Raw genomic sequence first — 18,348 nt, 5'->3', positions numbered from 1 at the left:
GGTGGAAGATGCCGTTATGGTGGGGCAGTTTCCCTGCTGGAATTCTAGGCTTTCTCTGCAGAAAACCTAGCGGTTATTTGATTACTCATTAACATACTGGAGTCAGGTGAAGGTTAGGAGCCCTCAGGTGAATCAGCAGCAATTGAGGCTCTCAGGTCACAGCAAGGCCAGCTTGGATCAGGTTCCCCAGCACTGGACCTGTCAAGTGGTGAACATCTTCAGTGGCAGGGATTGCACAGTATCTCTGTCCTAGATGTTAGTTTTTTACTGTCCTAATGATGATTTTTTCCCCCTTTAACAATATTTAATTGCAATATTCCTTGTTGTAACTTGGTGTCCATTATTTCCCATCCTGTCACTGGTGCACCTCTTTAGAAGAGATTGGTGCTCTCTCTCCCTCCCCTTCTCCCCCTCTCTCCTACTTCAGACTGTGTTTGAGACCAGCTAAAGTTGCCTTTGTTTTGCTGAACCTTCTCTGTCTTGCAGAGCTTCAGAATTTTCAAGAAATAGTGTTCTGCCTTTTGTAGTCGGACCTTTATTTAACCTCATTTAAACCTGATTGATAAACAAATTCTTACTACTCTTATACTCTTGTTTTCTATTTCAGGGTCTGAAATGTGGGCACATTTGGGGTTTGCAAAGTGTATAATCTGGATTTGATAACCATACTATTGAAAGCTGGTTTATGAAGGACAGGCCTTTGCAGGTCATACATTTGCTAAAAAACTGATGTCATTTTGAGTGCATTATCTCACTGAAGCTGTGTGTATTCCCCTTGAGGCAAAGGCTGAACACCATGAACCTTGACCGTTTCCAAAGGCTCAGGGAGGCCCAAGCATCCCGAGCTCTAGTTTATGCTGATTGTCCATAATGTACCTGAAGCTTATCTTTCTACACTTCATTGACTCACAGTATATAAGCATTTGCATCATATGAAAACTCTAAATGGAAGAAAGGTGCCAGTTATCAAATATGAAATAGATTTCAGGATGCTCAGGCATTCAGTTTTCATTACAGATCTGTCCTTGCTATTCTTGAATACTGCCGGGAGGATGACACTAGAAAGTTTTATGGGTACTTGTCTGGAAAAGTTATGATTTAAATAAGTTTAATTACTAACTATCTGTTTTGTTTGTGTGGGTTTTTTTCTAGAGTTCTTGAGCAAGAGGTAATCTGACACAAAGCGTATTTACAGCATAGGTAAGTGACACAACTGATTATATGAAATTTTTTGACAGTATTTATTGAAGTGAAATTGACATCTGCAGATCAGGAAAGCACAGTGTAGGCTTTGCTCTAGAAGTGCTAAGAAAATGAGAAATACGGATTTTGAGAATACAGCACATAGCAGTAGGTCATTCTAATGTTAACAGACCACTTCCAAGACGTAAAAGTCTATTAGAAATGAGGCCTTTTTCCATATCAGTTCTTTCTTGAATCTCTTCATTGAAACACAAGCTTCGAGGTCGGTAAGTCGTTCTCACATGCCAGATGGAGTTCAAGCTGTTGTTTCCTCAGCTGCAGTTTTGTGTGTGAATTCTCCTCTCTCTTCTGTGGGCATCCACACCCCTACAATCTCCAGTCAGCTGTCTCCCACCATAAAGGAGTGTAAAATATGTTTTCTTCCTCTGCCTTTAGAACAAATAAAGGGGTGGATTTATTCTGTTATTTTTTAGGGGCTGTTGCTCTAATGTGGGAGTAATGAGACAAATTGCTTGAAAAGTAAAAAGGTTTCATTTCTCTTTTTTGTGTAATAGAAGCTGTTTTTCTGAAGTATGTTGCTGAATTGTGTACTTCAGAGTGAAGCTCTGTGGCTCTGTGAAGAAATATCTGAAGTATCTGATCATGATTTTCAGTTTATGTGAGACAATAAAAGTGAGTTGATAGACAAATATGGCATATTTTCCTCTCAGTGATTCTTGACAGCAGCATATTATCAGATTAGGAATATTTTCATATCAGAGTAAATTACTGAAAATTCATACTGGACTTTGTGCTCCAAGGAGCTTTTGCTAACATTGGTCAGATGCAGCCCATGTGAGAGGACACTGTTTCTAGCTGGTCATAATTATTTGTATTAATCCTCTTGTAAGTATCACATTCAAACCACAGTTCCCATTATCTTTTCCCATTCCTCACATCTTGTCCAAACAACATCTGACTCCATCGTTCCTTTGAAGTGGATTTGCTCTTTTCAGCTCCAGCACAGGCATTTGTGCATATGCAGCTCCCAGCTGCATTCCATGGGCCTGTATTCCAGATGCCTGTGAGGACCAAACAGAGCACTGCTGTCTATACCACAAAGTATGAGAATACATTGAGGAAAGGAAAATATCAGCTGCCTGATAACAAGGAGTTCACTCCTTGTAGATGAAGAACTATTGTAAGGAATTGTGGCAGGAGGAGAAAGAATCTGTCCATTTTAAGTCACCTTTTTTTTGTTTGTTGGTTTGTGTATTTTTACTTTGCCCTGACAAAATAGAGTTTTAAGCCTACTGCTGGGACATGAGTTACTCCTTGTCTGAGGTATTGTGTTTAACATTGTACAGTGGTGTTGTGGACAGGCTGTGAGGGGGCTCTGTGTGAATTCAACTGTGTGAATTCAGTGTTGTAGCCAGGTAAGTGAGCTCTCCTCTATCCCACGTATTTTGTTTGGATGTCTTTTGTTCTCCACCAGTGATCTGTTGGTGACAGGATGGAGTTCAGTTCTGACAGAAGTTCTGGATGGGAGGCTGTTTGTCAGTTAGGAGATCTGTGGGCATTTGCTGTCCCTGCCTCTGTGCTCTCTCATCTGCCCATGGGCTGCACATGCAGTGTGAGTCCCCCACATCCGTGGGGACCCTGGGGGAGATGGCGTGTTGGACTGTCACAGGGTGTGTGCCAGTGTATCTCATCTGTTAGGCTTCACACTGCCATTAACTCAGACAGGGTCCTCTTTTGATCCTTACATGGTGTTGCGTGACAGGTTTCAGGGCATCAGAATTGTTACTCAGACAACTGGATTTGGTATCAAAATACAGGTGAAGCACAAAAAATAAGACAGCTAAGGAGAAAAGGTGAAAGTATAATGCAAACATTACTTTAAAATTTGGGAGAAATAGTTTTCCAGACTGAGTAGTCAGCACTAGGGTAGGAAGGAGATGTAAGAAGTTGGGCTTGATATACACATAAGAGCTGTTCTTAAAAACGTCAAAGAACAAGTGGTTTCTGCCACAGCACGCCTAAACCAGATTGTTTCAGCCCACCTAAAAAAGGTTGCATCCTCTTTCATACTGCAAGTAACATAATAATATTCAGGATTTTTTTTTTTTACCCCTGGGAATCTTAAACATAAAACACTGTTCCGCACACTTGATTTTTATAAAGTCTGAATTTAGAAGGGATGTAGGGCACTGGATGTCCTTTCTTCTATGTTGGTGTTGGGGGAGCTGCAGTTCTAGTTTTAGCTCCAGTTCCTTGTACTAGCCTAGTGTTGTACAGCCAAAACCCAGCCACTGCATTTGTACTATTTAAGCAAATTAAACAAGTGGAAGTAAAGCAGACAATAGCAGTTTTTTCTCACTCACACTTTTAGAAATGTATTTGATAGCCTCACTGTTATAGTCAAGAAGGGCAGCCCTGTGATTCTATCATTTCTATTAAATGGCAGTGCTCTTGACTAACTGGCAGTAGGCTTTTTTTCTACTCACCAAGCAGTTTCATTCAGATAACTCTTCAGTCATCAAAGGCTCCTTCTTTGGTTGCACCATAATCATTGTGACAGTTCCAGGTAAGAGTATTTGGCAGGGATAGCTCAAGGGTTTGTTCTTTTCAGAATGTTTACTTTACCTGACATATCTTTCCTGGGTGCCACAGTAATTAGTCATCTATATATTATTAAAGGAAAGCTGAGGAATAATATTCTTCCCTAGAAGAATATTCTTCCTTAGAAACAGCTAGGGGGTGTATAATAAAAATAATAAATAGTAAAACCCCCTCAGTACTAAAGGTGTGCTAGGAGAGATGCTTGCACAGCAAGCAAAACACTTTGTAGAACAGCGTAAGTGTGTGTATTCTTGGTAGGGCAGAGAATATTGACTGTCATCAAGATACCTGAAAATTCTCACTTATAAATTACTGTGAACAGGAGTTTAAAAATTCATTTCTTCATAAACTTTAAATATTTGAGTTGACAACTTCCATGTGGGACTTCCTCCTGGGGCAAAACATGTAGAAAGACGATGGTCAAAATGGTTTGGTTGTTTCTGGAAAGGGAGCAAACATGTATTGTTCTGTGTAAAATTTTGAGCACCTTTTCTCCCCTGAATCGCACCTTTCTTTTGCTATTTCAGTATACCATCAAAATCTATTTTCAAAGTGTGATTTTCTTTCCTTGAGGTACTGGTTCCTGTTGAGAAAGATGCTATTGTTGTCTTATTTCATGAGCTGAAGTGATTAAGGTCTGTAGAGTGACTCTAAATATTCCTAGTGATACTACTGAGTCACAGGCTGATCAGTAGGATTATGTGCTGTGGTATTTGTGGAGGTCTGGATAGATCCAAGTTTTTAGAAACATAGTAATTTACAAATAAAAGCTGAGATTATGAGTTGAGAGTTTAAAATCAGGATGAAATCTGCTGGATAATGCAAGTACAGCACTCACTCTTTGAGCAGTTCAAATATTTTGTTCAAGTATATAAAATCCAATATTTTGTTTCTTTCTCTTTAGTTAAGTATGTGCCTTCAGGCCCTTTTTATTGCATGCTTTTCAGAACATGCTCCAGAGACAGAACTATTAATTTCCTCTTAGGTTTCTGCATAGCACTCAACACTACAGTGCTTCAAAAACCATTAATGAAGTTATTTTCACAACACCCCCATGAAATGAGGAGGAATTATTGTCCTCATTTGACAGATGGAGACTAGGGCAGAGTCAATCAAAGTTGAAAGCACCTTCTAATTTGAGAATCCAGTTTGAGACATCCTTCTCCTACCTTTTTCACAATATTTAACATTGGGTAGTAAACTGAATGCACAGCTCCCTTTAATTTCAGCTGCATTTATGAGTGATCGTAAAGGTCGTGCAGGGCAGACCCTGGTTTTAAGTCAGGCATGGGGCATATGAGGAACATACAGTTGGCAGATGACCTTGAGTGAAAAGCTTGGCTTTAGGAAACTTGTCCTGGATCTCATAGACTGTCATATGAAAAAAACAGATGTAGACTCCAAACTCTTTGAGGCAACCTTTTAACCACCCGAAGTAGGAAATTGTCTTCTTTATTTTATTATTATTTTTTATTATTTTTCCCCCCTACCGTCCCCACTCATTGCATAGCTCTGAGTGTCAGTAATGCATGGGGCAGCCCATCTCATCCTTGGGCAGCAGCCTCCTGCCCTGCATTGATTCCTCCCACAGACGAGTCCATGCCACACACTGTGTAAAACAGTGATCTTGTGGAAAACTCAGTTTGCAGTTATGTAAATGTACTGGATTTAGCTGGGGTAGTTAATCTTCTTCACTGTAGCTAGTAAGGGACTGGCTGCATGATGTGTGTCCAAACTCTTGTCCTGTCTTTGATCATAAACACTAAAGTTTGAGATGTATCAGCAGAGAGAGCTACAGGGTACTAACAAGATAAGGAGTATAGTGGTGTAAGGTGGCTGTGCCTATGTTTCTGTAGGCACATGCAGCACGAGCAGGGATGGTTGCTGTTTAACTGTGATGATTTCCTCCCATTCCCCATCTCTTACCCCTCGGTGTTAGACGTCCAACGTTGTAGAGTAAGGAGTACTATGTTTTGTTTGTGTAGAGTTTAATATAGTGTGGTCTTGATGAAGGAATTTCAGTTGTTTTGGTAGTCTCTCTGCTTTCATGTTATTCGTGTTATCACCAGAAAAACAATGAGTCTCAATTAGGTAATTGAAGTATTTTCTATATGGACTGTTCTCTGTGGACCTCTGAGGCGGTGATCACTGACAGTTTGCTGTGTGCATTGCCCAGCTGGAATGTTGTAGGGAGAACTGTGATTTGTTCACTCACTTTTGTTTCTCTTAAGTGAATTTAATGTGCTCTATACTTTTCAATTTACTAAATTACTAGTAGTTTATTAAAAGAGAATATTAAATTGACCTGTATACCTGTATCACAGGACTGTTGTGAAGATTAATAATTAGATAATGTTTTTAAAGCACTTTTTATAAGCGAGAAGTGCTATAAAGTGCTAGGTATTATTATTGCAGCATGATAGAGATCACAAAACACAGTGAATCAGCTCTAGGTTTAATCCTTATAAGGCAAAACATACCAGGGGCAAAATAACATTGCAGTTATTTTTCTTACATCCAGCACTTCATTAACTACCACATAGGGTTATATAACTCTGTGAGAGTCTAACTTAGTAAAGTTTATAATCATAGCAGGAAAAGTTCTCACGGGTTTTTCAGGCAGGACTTGTATGTAGAGCCTTTAGGGTCACTCAGAGTTAGTCCAGCTCTGCTGCATTAGTGCCTCCAGTTGTGTGTAGGGACCTCACTGCCCGATTTGGCACTCTCCACATTAACCCCTATCACAAAATGCCTCTGTCTAGGCTGGATAATACATGGCACTAGGTGCAGGTCTTACCTACATGTAAAGTGCCATAATGCCATTAAATGCATACAGACATCTGTATCTTCTCAAGATTTTGCTATGCTTTCTCTCACCAGCTCTTTTCCACACTCCTTAGTCTCTGCTTTTACTCTAAATTTTTACTGAAGATGTGGGAAAGACACCCGAGCAAATCCATCACTTTTTTTCTGGCTCCAGTCAAGTCTTTAATGTCTTTGAGAAAATCAGTCAGCATTTTCTTTCCGCTTTAATTCTCATTTACTGCTTATCTTGCTGCAGGTGGCCCACTACTACTGCTGCAGTCATTGCTTTTCTCAAGGATGCCGTAAACACAGAATATTTTCTCAAGTCAAATTCTGGTGCTGCCTGTTTTCTGCCTCATTCTCTGTAGGACATTCTTGAGCCAAAACCTTGAATAGCTGCATTTATTACTTGGTATAGCTACCTGCTGAGAAGAGGAATGTGAAATAGACTCCCTAAAGGAGACACAAGATCATGGATAGCATCCTCAACATAACTGCTTCAGGGAGTCTCCAGAAAGCTATATTTGGGTCATTTCTAAGAAGGACTCCCATCTGTCTTCATGTCCAGATGCTGACTGTGGCACATACAGGGCTCTGGGCTAGAACAGATGGAGCTGGTCAGAACCACAGCCCTGTGACCTGCCCAGGTCCACAAGCACATTCACATGCTGAGGGCGCCGTGTAGGACTTGTCCACCAGGTAGACATGTTGGCCCTCCTGTGGGAAGCAAGGCAAGCAGAGGTCAGGTTGACCATAAACACAGCCCAGTGTCTCTTGTACATATTGGTATTGTAATGTGGAGATGTGAAAAGTGCTAGAATGCAAACATAGATGAACAGGCAAAAGACTTGATTTAGGGTCCTACCAAAACATTTCTATACGTGTGAGTTTGTGCAGTGATAGCACTTCTGTATAGGTAATACAAAGGAGAGGGAACTTTTACTCTGTAAAGGAAAGGGAAGCTCCATCTTGTCTAAATTGGAACCAGCTGACTGCAAAACCCAAAAGGGTGGGGAGGGGATTATTTATAGTCAAAGCAGCAAGGGGAGGATTATTTATAGCCAAACCTGGAAGCAAGGCGACAGGTGGTGAGGAGCACTTGGGTCACACAAAGACATCTGCTGAGAATGTCAGCAATACAAAGGTAACTCTGTATCCAGTAGTAAATGATAGGACAGAAATTACAGATGACCTGGAGGAAGAAAGGTTGCAGGCATATTTGAGGGAAGTAACAACATGTCAGACAAAGGAATTAACCAAAAATAGGCATGCTGCCAAAAATAAAACCTATGTCCCATTGAGAGACCTAAAGTGAAAAGCAGGTGAACTAAGTGCCTGGGGATGAAAGAGGACTGACCTTCACCACATAAATGTGACTCTAACAATTGATACTAATGCAATATTGTAGTACATAATTATTAGCTGGACAAAACAGATCAGATGTGGGAGTATTTCAGTGTAGGGTTATAAATGCCGTAGAACTGACCAGCCATGAGGATGGGGTGTAGATTTCTGTGGTCTGACCAGATGCTGTTTCTCAATGAAAAGGTATACAATAACTTGGCTGAGAACTGCTGTTCTTGTAGTGCAGTGTTATACAATATTTTAGAAATATCTAAAGTTTTTGTAAGTTTTTTTGGTGTGGAGTTATTTTTAAATTAGAAGAAAACTCACAGAAAAAAATGTAGCTTTATACAACTTGTTTCCTGCTCATTGAAATGATGTTGAAGATCTGATTCTTGTTCTCACTAATGTTGCTTGCTGTTACTCTGGCTTTATTTAACACATTTAGAAATACACAGAGATCGACTGTTTGAATGTAAAGAAGGGGTAGTGTAAATGAAAATTGTTCCTTGCCTGTGCAGTTGTGAGGAGTATTAATGACGTAGAGTTTACCCATTTATAAAATGGCTTTGTGTGTCAACAGGCCAAAGTTCAAAGAAGCAGTTTCTTGACAATTCACAAGATTAGGCCAAAGATCAGGTCTTCAGACAGGCACAAATGAAGAGCTCTCAGTCATACATTAATTGCCTCAAGGTATCTAGCTATACTTAGTAATAGCCACAGTATAATGAGATTTCATGTCTGTGTGAGAGAGAGCACAATAGCCTTTGTGATTCAACACTAGGAATCTACTGCTGGACTCTTCAAATGTTCTAAAATACACTTTTGGGATGATTACAGTGTCTAAAGCAAATTCAGTGGGATATCTTGTTTTTTGGTTACTTTCTGTTTTAAAAAGACTGAAAAAAATATATATTTCTTCAAAACAGAAGAAATCTAGATATAGTCAAAAACTACTGTAGGATAGACTTGGATTTTTTATTCAAAGTGGGGCAAGTTGCAAAATGAGGAAGTCACAAATGGAGAGGAATTTTTGGGAGAGGAAAGGAAATGACTTGACAAGCGAGACAGAGAACTGGTCAAAGGAAATTTCATGCAACTTTTAATTAGCATATAGAACTCATTGGCATAAGATATCACGGGAGCAGAGAACTTAAGAGGGTTGAAAAAGATCAGGCATTCATATGGATAATGAGAGAATCTAAATTACACTGATTAGAATAAAAACATTAATAAAGATGTAAAACTTTGTGCTTGTGGGAAGGAGCCAAACACATATGGATGGGGTTCCGAGGAAACTTCTTGCTTGAGGTGATTATTCCATAGTATTCCCCTTGGATTTTTTTTTTTTTTTGCTTTCTTTTGTAGCAATAGGTATTGATGCAGTTGAGGATCTGCTGTAAACTCTGTGCTCTTTGCATTTATGCTTGTGTAGGAGGGAAGGGTGGCACAAGAATATGCCTCTATTCCGTGCTTCTGAGAAGGAAATAACCTTTAGACAGTTGTAGAGAACACAAGCAAATAACCTTGCTGTATCTGTTACTAGGGCTGGCTCCTGAGCTGTGTGGAGGAAAGACCTGGGCAAATTTTCCTTAGCTCTCAGGCCTTCCATGTACTGGTTGAGCCAGGGGGTGAATTCTGAGCAATGCAGAGTCTAGATGACTTTCTGCAAAGCCGTTGTGGTTTTGCCCCTGTCTTCTCCTTCAGAATAGGTTTATCATTTGAAGTACATACAGAGATTACTCTTTGTCAGAAGCAGTGATTCCTGCTATGTAATCTTCCTCATGCCAGCGCTCTGCGGGTCACAGGATGCGAGTGCTCTGTCAGTGGCAGTGCGTGTTAGGTCTGTGGCTGAGGGCCTCAGTGCAGCCCCCAGCCTGCCAGGTGAGCCACCAGAGCAGATGTGCTTTCCACCCTGCCCTGCATCAAACTAGCCTCGTGGTGGTTTGCTTCCCTGACCTCTGTTCTGCATGGTGAGGTACGAGACTCAGGGAACAACTTAGAGAATCTTACCAGTTAGAAATGGCAGTAGGTTGGTGCTAATGTTTTAATCGTTTCTAAAGGTAATGCATTTAAGTCTGCCTTTCACTGTTGCTTGACCCTATGGCTGCTGTAGCCACTCCCAGGCAATGAATAAATCTGAATGGAAATATGAGTGAAAAAGCACAGTAGCCACACTGTATTTATTATGAATTTGAGAGGGAAGAAGAAATTGCTTCAGCACTGCCTCCTTTTCATACTTCATATCTCTAAAAGTAGCCAGTTAATTACATTCCATGGTTACTGCTATTGTAATGTGTGCTTATTTGAAGTGCAAAGATAATCATCGATTGTATACTCTTGACTACACTATTAATGGTTTCAGTACCCACACTGTGTTTACATTTTACTTTACAACTAACACTTAGCCATTGTGGTTTTAACATGTAGTAATTCAGTGAATTCTGTCTCCATGTAATGCCCTTGCCATTTCATTCTGCAGTATTAAGTGTTGTTTTTCTAGGAAGGTCTTGAAATGTGGGGCATTATGTATGAGTTATGCTAATTTGTTAGGGCAATGAATACATTAATTTCATTAGTAAATGGCCTCAAAGCAATAATTACCAGTGTAGGTGTGTCAGAAACGATCATGTTCAGTTTTGCCAGTTAATTATTAAGATTTTGTTCTAAGGGACCCAGATTTGACATCCAGCTTCAATTTAGCCATAAATAAAAGTCAGAAGTATGTCGGGCTGAAGAAATCTAGCCAAGAACTTGTTTTGCTCTTAGAAATTCCTACATTTTTTCTAATTGTGACTGCCAATATGATGCCAAAATAATTAGTGCCAGTGCTATGAGGTTTATACTATACCTCTCAAAAAAGCACATCATAATGAAAATAGCAATTGTGCTTTCTCATTCCTCTCATCTTCCCTTATGTTACAGAATGTTGAATTATTCAATGGCAGTATTACTTGCTAGTGCAGTATTAAATTTGAAATGACTGCAGTTTATCGTTAAAGCTTATGGGTGGTTTTTAATAGAGTTTACTTCTAATGGACTAATTAGGTTTCTAAGTTATATCTGCGCACTTCTTGAACTTTACATGGCTAGCTCCATGTAAAGGAGACAAATGGGGACCTCTGTTCACCTGGATTACTTTCCTTAGATGTGACCCTATTCTTAACAGTCACCTGTTGGGAGCACCTAATAAACCATTGTTCATTCATAGTGTGCTTTTAGGCACTTAGAACTGCATTTTTTCCAAAGGAAGCTTGAAATTGGAGAGGGCCAATGGCATTCTGGCTTGTATCAAGAATAGTATGGCCAGCCCAGAGAAGATGAGTGGAGCTGTAAAAGGGTCTGGAGCACAGGTTCTGTGAGGAGGCTCATCAGTGGGGAAGCTCATCCAGAAAAAAAGGAAGTTTAGAGGGAGCTTACCAGTCTCAACAACTGCCTGAAAGGAGGGTGTAGCCTGGTGGGGGTCAACCTCTTCCCCCAGGAAGCAAGTGATAGGACAAGAGGAAATGGCCTCGAGCTGTGCCAGGGAAGGTTCAGGTTAGATGTCAGGAGGAATTTCTTCATGGAAAGGGTTGTTAAACATTGGAATGGGCTGCCCAGGGAGGTGGTAGCATCACCTTCCCTGGAGGTGTTCAAGAAATGACTGGACATGGTGCTTACTGCCATGGTCTAACTGGCAAGGTGGTGACCAGTCAGTGTTTGGACTTGAAAAGGCTCTAAGGTCTTTTCCAACTTAAATGATTCTTTGGTTCTGTGAAGAAATTGTGTACATGAGCTGAGATCCATTTCTCAATTATTAAAATAACAGCAAATGAGACTCTCCAATGTTTCATTTTTGTGGTCTGCTTTATAAAATACAATCAAAGAAAGAGGGACAGACACCCTCTGTTCTCATCACTGAAGCTACTTACAGCTTCTTTCAAAACATATTTTGTATATTAAATTGCAAGGCTGAACTTTCTAGATCACTATAGAATAATACTGGAAAAAATAGGACTGATAATTGTTAACTTTTTAGATACACATTTGCAAAGACACTGCATTACTCCGTTGTATCATAGGAAAATGCACCATATATGGAATCAAAGGATATCCAGGATTCCCTGTATTTCCTATCAGTGAACATGAGTAACAGGTACTCACAGCAGCTATTTCAGCTCTGAAATGTGTTTATGTTGAGTGCAGGACTGTAGCCAAGCTCTTTGGATTTAGATCGTAGGCCATCATTAGTCCAGTCCAGTTGAGTATGTGCTCTGCAGAGCTTGCGTGCTTACCTTAGTTCATAGTCCCAAGCAGAGTCCGTGAGTAATTCTATGGCATCTCAGTTCATAGATTTACAGATACAAAGAATGGGTGTCTAGTTGTGGCTTTCTTTTTTTGCATGATTGATAACTTTCCATTAGTTAAGCTGATACTTGGTTTGCCTTGGGACAGAGACAAGCAAGTGCAAGCTATCTCACAGTGAGTTTTGGTGCATATTTGGGCAGCCTGGTTACTTTACATCCTTTCTGGAAGGAGAATCCTAGAAAACTATGCAGGGAAAAATAAGTATTGTGCTACTACAGTAACTGTAGGCCAGCATATCTATTTCTCTTGTTGAATGGCTTTTATTCTGGACTGCTTCTTTGCTTCTCTGGTATTTGTTTAGGAACTCAGAAGTCAAGAGAATGAGTTCCTTTTTGTCTCATATTGTGTCCTTCTCCCAAGGTACTGTGAGGAAAATGAGTCTTCCTTGTTTATTGGGCAATTAAGTGAAACATACTGACAGTATTCCAGCAAATCTAGAGTAGCATAAATCTGTTAGACTAACCTACGAATACTGTTCACCACAGAGATTCTCAAATATGTAGACAAAATCCTTTCTTAAATTTTATTCCCAAAAAATAAATCCCCTGGGAAATCAAGTTTTATAAAAAGCTGTCAGTAGCTAAGAATTTTTTTCTCTCCCCATGATCAAACATAGTCTGTTGTGGAATAGGATGCCTACTTACATATTCTTATTTTTCACTCTTACTATTGAATTTAAACATTTAATGATTGATTTAGTATTTATTGCATAGTTTAATAAAAGTTTAGTGATGTAACAGAGCTGGTTACAAAGATACGCCCCACTAGAAACTCATTTACTTACAAAATCAAATGCTAAGTAAAATAAACAGCTTGGCTTTCTACTGACATTTTATAGCCACCTTAAGGGAAAGGTGGGGATGGGGGTTGTGTTGCCATGTGGGTTTAATTCATGAACTTCCACTCAGAGTGCTCAAAGGCAATACAGTAGTTGAGCCAACTTTCTCTGTTAAATTACAAAATGAGAGATTTTTTTTTTACCAAATACAAGGGATCAACTGCAGCTGCAAAAAGGAAATCTAGAATTATCATCATACCAGTATCAGAAGGTCCTTTATATTTATAGCTTCATAAAAGTTCACAGCTAGAGTATTTGCTGCCAACTCATAAAAGAACTAATGAAAATTTCTGCAGATCTTTTTTTTGTGGACAGCGATTTCTTAATCCCCTAACTCCTGATGAATTCTTATATTCAAAACATTTGTAAAAATGGATGGAAAAGGACTTTGTGATTCTTTAATACGGTAGGTCATATTTAAACTCACTAAGGGACAAACTGTATTACAGTCTTATTTGGGTAATATCACCATACTCCAAGTGTATCCATTAACACCAAGACAGCTGCTTGTGACAGTATTATCCAAAGCAAAAAACCACAACAACAACAAAAGAAAACAAACCCAGATAATGTCATGTTGCTTTTCTGAAGGCAAATTGCTCTTTTGTTTGGATAAACTTTAAATTTTTATTTATTATCATAAAAATCATTATTGTTTCAATATTTAAAAAGTGTAATTAAGCAATAACTTTCTTTGCGATAAATAGTATTTGGCAGTAATGAAAATCTTGTGTTTTCATGTACCTTAAAGAGTGTTGTAACTCAATTCACAGATTCTCTAAGCTTTTGTGTCTACAAGCAGAAAGCTTCTTCTAGTTACATTCCTAAAAGTATGAAAATTAAATCAATATTTTTATCTCCAGCTGTGGAAAACCATTCCCAAAAGAAAAGCTCGTGTTAGTAACAGGTTAGGTGAATATTTATCAAACTTGAGGGTAATATGAGTTTTGGTGATTTCTTCTAGCTACTGATCATTCCCCTCTCTCCCTCAATCCCTGTTGTTGTCTGTTTGGAACATGAAGGCTGCCCTAAATTTGTCACTTCTATATTATTGCTCTATTCTTCCCTGTAGCTTCAACTACTTGGAGAGAGCCTGTCCCACCAAGAATCACATGTTGTCATGGTTTAATGCCAGCTGGCAACTATGTTCCACGCAGCCACTCACTGCCCACCCCGGTGGGGAGGAGAATTGGGGCCAATAACATCCTTGGGGTTTGTGGTGTGGGTTTTTGCTAAGCTGTTTTGGAGTTATGTATCCCAGTGGTTCCTCCCTGTTTCCCCCCTCGATAAGTTAGGTACTGTCCAAAGGTCTCTCCTCCCTGTTTCTTTGTCCACCTCTCGTGCCCCTGCCCTGTCTCTGGAAGCTTCGGTCAGCTGTTGAGCTTTCCCCTGACCCTGCCCTATGTTATAGAAAAAATCCCTGTCAGTCTGTCCTGGGGCCAATCTCTGTTTGTTTCACGCCCCTCACCCCTCGGTTTAAAAGTACATACAGGCTTTGTCTCATCCTCTGTTTTCATCCCCCCATGCTGGGGAATAAAGGTCTCTGAGAAATCATACAGAAAAGAGCCTTCTCTAGTCCTTGCTCCAAAGCCTAGACTCTGCAACATCTGGCATAGAAGAACAGCCCTGTTCTGCACCGTTGCCGAGACTGCTGGCAGATTTGGGAAGGGCCCCTGGCACAGCCAGGAGTCAGAGCTAGCTGGGGTTCCACCGGCTGGTGTCAGGGGATGAGATAAGAATAGTTTAATAACTGAAAGAAAGGTAGTAGTAACTGTAGTGAAAGGAGGGATGGATGGATGGATGGATGGATGGATGGATGGATGGATGGATGGACAAATAGATGTGCAATAGAAGTGCTCACCGCTTGCTGACTGATGTCCAGCCTGTTCCCCAGCAGTGATCAGCAACTTCTGGCCAACTAATCCCAGTTTACACAGTGAGCGTGACATTCTAGGGTGTGGAATATCCGTCTTGCCAGTCCAGGTCACCTATCCAGCCTGTGTTTTCATCAAGTTTTTTGTGCACATTCTTGCTGGCAGAGCATGGGAAAGTGTAAAATGCTTGATTTAGGGTAAACACGATTTAACAATAACTAAAACATGAGTGTGCTATCAATATTATTTTCGTACTAAATTCAAATCACAGCCCTGTGCCAGCAATTAAGAATAAAATCAACTCTATCTGCACTGAAACCAGGGGCCTGTATTTTTGAAGCTGCTTCCAAGTTTAACTTTTATGTAGTGAGAAAAGTTCTGGATTATGATAATGATATGCTGCCTCTTGGTACCAGCAGAATAGAGGCTGTATTTCAGAACCAGAATGTTTCCAATCCTACTGCTGTAAAAGGATTTCTCTCTTAGAAAGAGGATTTTCTTTAATTGAACATACTTTCCTTTAGGAGCAAAATGACCTGCATAGGTGTGGCACTGGTTACTAAAGGAAAATCATAACAGATTTTGAAGCTCTGTAAAGAGCAGAATCATTTAGGAGCTGCCTTTTTTGGGTAGAAATGAGGAGACAAAGAGTGCAAAGTGATAGGCGAGAAAAGCTCTGTTATGCTGGTTCTTTAGGTTTCTGAACTGGTGAATAAGGGCAATGTATGTATTTTCTTCTGTGAAGTTGTGAAAACTTGTGGGAAAATCTTGCTGGTTTTATCTGCCAAAGGTTAATAATGCAGTGAAATACTACCTTTTCTGTAGATCCCTCTGAGACACACCTACCAGAGCTGGGCCATTCAGGCTGTCCTTGCAGCCTGAGCCATTTTATCATTTTGCATGCAGTGTGACTCAAGCTGTGAAGCTATTTGTTGAACTAGGCCATGTTACTGTTTGACTGAGAAGAAGACCAATTGTCCATATTATCCCATATTATCCTTAATTTCCATATAATTGTTTTAATCTTTGTTTTATAATAAATGCATGAAAGTGTCCTGAGGGCACCTTTTTGTTTGCTATTGTAGGTGTCTCATTTAGAGTCCAAGCAAGATGGAAATGTTCAGGGCTGCTTTTTCTTCCTCTCACCTGAATGGTTCACAAACCTCTAAAGCTAAAATATCAGTCATTCTCACTACAAAACTCTACTTCCATATAAAAGCAGATGAAGCTGTGTTCCCCATTCATCTCATTCTGAAAATGTCTAGCAAATTGGATTAAGACAAGTGATAGTTTTGACTGGAGAGATGTGTCATGCCAACTCCACAAAACATTTAGCTGTTGCTGGGGGATCATGTGTTCCAGGTTAAAAGGAGCTGGGGGTGAGGAAAGGAATATCTTACCTGTGACTAACCACTGCTTCCCATCCTGCATCTCAATTGTATGTTTATTTAAAAAGGCTGAACAAGTAGTCTTACACAAAGAAAATGACAGTCTCCAGAAGTTCTGAATGGTCAAGATCAATGAGAAAAGGCACAAGAGTCTCCTATGGAGTGCTTTCAGTTGGGCACCCTACCTAGGTGTTTCATGCCCAGCTGATGACAGCCTGGCTCTGCCCTCAGTGCCAGCTGCTTGCAGCTTTCACTCCTGGGCTCTTTAACTCATAGTGGCATTTCCTGATGTGTCTTTTTAGGAGTGGTTACTTCATGAGGCCCCCATTTGTACACTTGAACTTCACTGGCCCAAATCTGCTGAAGGCAGGGCTCCCTTGGGAACACCCAACCAGAGATCATGCACTTGGGCATAATTACTCCACACCAGTCTAATGGGAGGGAGTGAGGCATTAACAAAACATAAACTGGTATGGGAGCAAAACAAGGTTGTGGAGAGTTTCTCTGTTTAATTCTGTAGACGTAATGACAACTTATCTGTGGAGCTTAATGAAATGTTGTAATCCCCCTATAAAACATCTGTGGGATGCCACAGAGAGTCTGTAGAAAGTGTAGCATTGTATAATATATATCTATGTGGGTATTCTTGTTTGGTTTTGATGGGAGGTGGGACAGTGGCTGAAATTAGTGGGGAGACACAGAGTTGTCTATGCATGCCTGACATAACAGAGAAATAAGGAAACTTTAAGTAGTTCTTTCACAAGTTGTTTTTAAGCCTGAAATAGAACTTAGTCTTTAGGGGGAACAAGCATCCTAATTTCACCAGATGTTAATGTTTAGTTCTATGGTCCCTTTAAAAACAAGCCCAGCGTAAAGGGGAAAGTCATATGAATACATTTTTTGACATTTTGTTTATTAGCATTTTATCTAGGCTAGTAGTAAATGAATAGACTTGTCAGCAGAAATCTCAGGGTGAAGCAAATAAAGAATCTTAATAGGCAGGGAGAAACAGAACTAATGGCAAATTCCTCACAAAGAGCTCTAATTTATTGGTTTCTCTTTCATGAAGATTCTGTTCTGGATTCTGGCTTTGTCAGAAGAAACAGCTGAATGATGACATGAATTCTCAGAAAAACTGTGCTTTCTGGTGGGAAAGAAAGGAAAAAAAGTATTTAACACTTTCTTCAAAATACTTCATACCACAGAGTGAAGTTTCCTTAGTTTGATTTGTTGGTTTCAGTGAACTTACTAAGTCTGAGTTTGTAAAAGTCCTGTGAGGCCTGATTCTTCCTGTAAGTAACTGACTGCAGTAAAACAATAAATGAGGGCTTCTCTGGTTCTCTGTTGGGCAAATGGTGCAGAGCTCTGGGTTCAGGATATTCAGCTTTGCTGGAACTGCTTCCGGCTTCCTATACACACCTGTACCCACGAGGACTACTCCTAAACTAAGACACATCATGTAGAGTTGCTGGGAAGTACGGCACTGCCTCATTTCTTCTGCTCACACTGGTTACTCCAGCCTCTTCTCCCAAGCAAGGGAAGAAACTGCAAATTCCAGAGTTAAAATGATGAAATTTTCTTGGAGTATTCTTACTGGTTACAGGCTGGACTTTTTCTGTTGCTCTACAGAGCATACAACTAAATTAAGTTGTGTAATTAGTAAAGTAAGTGTCATCTGCCGAACTTTCCTCCCAAATCCATTAGTGTGGCTGAGAGTGTACGTGTACCACTCTGCAGCCAGGTGGGCATGAGGAGCTGTCGTGTCTCACGGTACATTAGAATTAGCTGTGGACCCTTTCTCAACAGAAGTCATTATTTGCCGAGATGACTAAAATGTCTCTGACCCAACCCATTCAGCTTTCAGTTTTATGTTGACAGTATCAGAGAAAGTGCAGTGTCTTCAAAAAAGTAATTGCTGAGTGACCTCATAGGGCAAGTTCATCCTTGT

At 40.0% G+C, this 18,348-nt stretch overlaps 1 long non-coding RNA gene across 3 annotated transcripts in view; it reads left to right on the top strand.

Annotated features, from left to right (window-relative positions):
• LOC134555645 (uncharacterized) overlaps positions 1–18,348 on the top strand; it is a 278,752-nt gene that overhangs the window by 108,264 nt on the left and 152,140 nt on the right. For all 3 annotated transcript variants that reach the window (XR_010081466.1, XR_010081465.1, XR_010081464.1), the window contains exon 4: positions 1,153–1,200. This is a non-coding gene — a long non-coding RNA (uncharacterized LOC134555645). The remainder of the gene's footprint in view (positions 1–1,152; positions 1,201–18,348) is intronic.

The sequence above is a fragment of the Prinia subflava genome, chromosome 10 (genome assembly GCF_021018805.1).
Source record: "Prinia subflava isolate CZ2003 ecotype Zambia chromosome 10, Cam_Psub_1.2, whole genome shotgun sequence".
NCBI lineage: Eukaryota > Metazoa > Chordata > Aves > Passeriformes > Cisticolidae > Prinia > Prinia subflava.
Note: the sequence above shows the minus strand (reverse complement) of the source record. Positions and strands in the feature narration are given on the sequence as shown.